At 41.2% G+C, this 4,511-nt stretch overlaps 1 long non-coding RNA gene across 1 annotated transcript; it reads right to left on the bottom strand.

Annotated features, from left to right (window-relative positions):
• Nucleotides 1-3,174: 3,174 nt before the first annotated feature.
• LOC124280266 lies at nt 3,175-3,825 on the bottom strand. Its single transcript, XR_006899633.1, has 2 exons — nt 3,656-3,825; nt 3,175-3,216 (listed from the first exon to the last, which is right to left on the bottom strand). It is a non-coding gene; the product is annotated as an uncharacterized LOC124280266 (long non-coding RNA).
• Nucleotides 3,826-4,511: the final 686 nt, after the last annotated feature.

Raw genomic sequence — 4,511 nt, 5'->3', positions numbered from 1 at the left:
TTACCACCAGCTACTGAAACACTTACTGAACCATGTCTGATGACACTTTTAGATATATTTGACAAAATATGGACGTCTGGAGAATTTCCCGCCTTCATGGCGTAATGCCATTGTAGTCCCAATACCAAAACCTGGCAAGGATCATACAGATCCGTCTAATTACAGACCAATCTCTAACTAGCTGTGTCTGTAAAACCATGGAACGTATGGTGAATAATAATAGATTAACTTGGTATCTTGAAACCAATAACCTTTATAACCAATATTCAATGTGGTTTCAGGAAAAAATCGAAGTACCATTGATCATTTGGTGCGCTTCGGAATCCTTTTGTTAAGAATGCTATCGTAAATAAACAACATGCCGTATCGATATTCTTTGATCTCGAGAAAGCTTTATGATACGACCTGGAAGCATGGCATTTTGAGGGATTTACATGACTTTGGTTTGAGAGGCCGTTTGCCTTTTTTTATATCACGGTTTTTGAAAGACAGACAATTTCCTTAAGTCCGAGTGGGTTCAACCTCTGTCTGATCATTACAATCAGGATCAGGTGTCCCTCAAGGCAGTATTTTTGTCTCGTCACTTTATTTAGTATCAAGATTAACAGTTTATCCAAGGTTTTAAACGATTCCATTGATGGATCACTTTTGTGGATGATTTTAATATTTCTTGTCGTGGTAAAATATGCATACTATTGAACGGCAATTGCAGCTGTGTTTAAATAAAATAAATAAATGGTGTCTTGAAAACGGTTTTAAATTTTCCCAAATCCAAAAACTAATTGTCTACACTTTTGTAGAAAATATAAACCGCATAAAGATCCAGAACTATCTCTTTAAAATGGCACTCCCATCAAAGTGGTTAAGGAGGCCAAATTCTTGGGTCTCATTTTCGACTCCCATTTAACTTTTTGCCACATATTAAATCACTGAAAGCCAAATGCCTGAAGGCACTCGATTTGTTGAAAGTTGTTTCCAACTCAAAGTGGGGGAGGATCAAGCTACACTCCTCCACCTGTATCGATCATTGGTCCGCCTCGAAACTTGATTATGGCTCCATCGTATATGGTGGGGCCTGCAAAGCAACCTCAAACTACTTGATTCTATCCATCACCAGGGTCTAAGACTTTGTCTTGGGTCTTTCAGAACCCTCCCATTGACAGTCTCTACGTTGAGGCCGATGAGCCATCTTTAAAAACTTCGCCGTATCAAATTGTCCTACAATATATCACAAAGTTATATTCTAATGAATCTAATCCTGCTCACATCACTTTGCGTTTTTAATCCTCTTTATGAGGACTTACGTATAATAAAAACCTTCACTTGTTCCACCTCTTGGGATAAGAATCCAACAATATATTGCTGCTGCTGGCATTGAGTTGGAGAATATATCTCCTTCCGTCTTTTTCCTCTCCCTCCTTGGCAATCAGTGAGGCCACAAGTTGACCTAACACTGACAAAGTTTAAAAATCCAGAAACTAACGAATTACAGTATAAACAAGAATATAATCAATTAAAAGAATAACTATAATACATACAAATCCTTATTTTTACAGATGGGTCCAAGGATGGTGGCGCAGTGGTGCATGTGCCACTGTCATTGGATCCAGAACAATATCTTCTAGAATACCAGATAACAGCTCTCATATTTTGTTAGCAGAAGCAAACGCCATCTTAACAGGCTCTTAAATATATTCAAAGACATCCCAAACATAAACAATATATAATATTTTCTGACTCTTTTCTTGCCTTCAGGCGATTAAAAATCTCTTGCAAACATCCACTTTAATTGAAATAATCGAATTCTATAATGATCTTGCTACTGGCCAATGCGACATCGTCTTTTGTTGGTTACCCAGCCACGTTGGCATTTCTGGGAACATTAATGGCTGATCTTGCTGCTAAGGTAGCACTCAACAAATCTGTGACACCACTTCTTATTCCTTACTCTGATTACAAAGCTTTGCATTGGGAACTTACATCCGTGATCTGATGCAGAAGAAGTGGGACACTCAAGTAGTATTAATAAATTACATGCAATAAAACCTTACATTGGTTACACCTACTTGGGGTTGTCAGTCCAGATTTGAGGAGGTCATTATGCGGCGATGTCGCATTGGCCATACTAGATATAATTTCCATGAATATTTGCTTAAAGGCGAAGATCCTCCAGTTTGCATCCCTTTGTGATGAAGAATCACAGTCAAGCATGTCTTGCTTGACTGCATTGAATATTCCATCACAAGGGATAAGTATTTTAATGTCAAAACATTTAAGGATCTTTTAATAATGTTCGTTCCCTCATTTAGTTATTGCCTTTTAAAAAAAGAATTAGATTTGTTAAGTGATTTGTAAATAGATATATATTTTATTATTGGTAGTTTGAATTAGTAACTGAGATTGTTAGTGGCTGTATCCTCAAAGGGTTGAAGTATTGTAAAATTATTGTCCTCCTGAGAGGGTACGTAAGTCCCAAAACTTTCCAAAGTTAACTTTTTGCTTACCCGATTTTTAATCGTAGTATATTTGTTCATTTAAATTTTGGCTAAACTTGTCCTACAATCGCCAGCTGCTGAGGGATGGTGTAAATCCAACTAGGATCCATGCAGATAGCGAAAGTAATGTAAGTCCCCATGGTTTCTAGTATGGTGACCTACCTTCAGTTGTTGGCGATCTATAGCCCAATTTTATATTGTGTTTGTCTAAAATGTTTTAGACTCTATTACTAGTTTTATCTGTATATGTGATATTCTAGTTGTTTTACTGCCCTTCGTTGGCAGGTTTTATAATATACATATAATTCATTTCAATATCAAATGTTCTCGTCACGATATGGCTGGAAATATTGCCGATGTGACGTTAAATATTAACTCACTCACTCACTAACGCTCATCTATGATCGTTTTGTTAAACAACTTTATCCTAAGTTGTATAAAAATTCTGAAATTTAACTGTTCAATTGGCAAGGTAAAATTATGAGAATTCGCAAACTTAATTTCAACTTCTTTGATTTACTTTTTTTTCGTTTAAAGTGAAATTCATCAATACGTTTTCACCACAAACAGATGATAATACCAATGAAGTATTCAAAACAATATATCTTTCTTCACACATCACTGTTAAACACACATTATGACAAAACACACACATGCAGGAACTACACGTAACAAATCGTTCAGTATTCATTTGTTTTATTTCTTTCACAGGAATCATCGTCTGAAAAGATGAGAAAACATGCGTTAAAACAGTAATATTACGTTTCATGGGGTTTTCACGCACATTGGTAACGTGACTGCAGGTTTTGATCAAAGATGCGTGACTTATGAGTAAGTATGTCTTTTTTCGCCGGCCTTCCAATATTCTGGTAATATGACTGGGGAAGGACCAAGGTGTTTTACATATTGTACCCATATGGATAACAGGACCGTACTTCAACATGACGTGTGAAACTTTTAACCACCAGGCTAGTCCACCGTCACTGATCACAAATGCATGAACGGCTCTTTATACAAGATACACTCAGACTCGTCTTGTCAAATAAGAAGTTGAAACATGTACATACTCTCTACTGTATAGTCATTTTGAAGCTTACCTACAAGAAACATACATATGGAACTGAGCCCATAAGAAACTATCCTTGAATGTCAGTAAATACCTTTGTGGAGGGGGTCTTCTGGGCCTTTCTTCGGAACCTTCAGATCCTTGTTCCTTTTGCCCTTCGGGGCCTTTGCCCGCCTTCGCCTCTCCTGACCTTCGGATCTTTCACCTTTCTGACCTTCTGGAACCTTCTGCCTTTCTGACCTTGGGAGCCATCACCCCTCTGACCTTTCGAGCCTTGGCCTCCCTGACCTTGGGACCTTGGGAGCCTTGGCCTCCCCTGACCTTGGGGACCTTTGGGAACCTTGGCCTCCCCTGACCTTGGCGACCTTGGGAGCCTCGCCTCCCTGACCTTGGGGACCTTCCAGACCTTTGCGACCTTGGGAGCCTCTCGCCTCCCCTGACCTTTGGGGACCTTGGGAGCCTTCGCCTCCTGACCTTGGGACCTTCGGAGCCTTGGCCTCCTGACCTTGGCGACCTTGGGAGCCTTCGCCTCTCCTGACCTTAGGGACCTTCGGAGCCTTGGCCTCCCCTGACCTTGGGGACCTTGGGGAGCCTTGGCCTCCCTGACCTTGAGTGACCTTGGAGCCTTCGCCTCCCTGACCTTGGGGACCTTCGGAGCCTTGGCCTCCTGACCTTGGGGACCTTAGGGAGCCTTGGCCTCCCCTGACCTTGGGGACCTTGTTGTTGTGCTTGTCTGCGTGGTCGGGATTGTTCATTGCCCCTCTGGAGGTGGGAGGGCATCCTGTTGGTGGAGGTGGACCGTCACCCTCTGGCCGCTGTTGTCTGCGTTGGCGGGATTTTCCCATATACCCTCATTAGGGGAGGACAGCCAGTTGGTGGAGGTGGGCCCTCGCCTTCCCCTGAGGGGTTGCGACCAACATGTGGCAACAAAGGAGAGCGCAAGTAGGTAC

Source organism: Haliotis rubra, unplaced genomic scaffold, assembly GCF_003918875.1.
Source record: "Haliotis rubra isolate DU_JTF1 unplaced genomic scaffold, ASM391887v1 Scf2634, whole genome shotgun sequence".
NCBI classification, from domain to species: Eukaryota; Metazoa; Mollusca; class Gastropoda; order Lepetellida; family Haliotidae; genus Haliotis; species Haliotis rubra.
The sequence above is the reverse complement of the archived record's forward strand: the minus strand, read 5'-3'. Positions and strand labels throughout refer to the sequence as shown.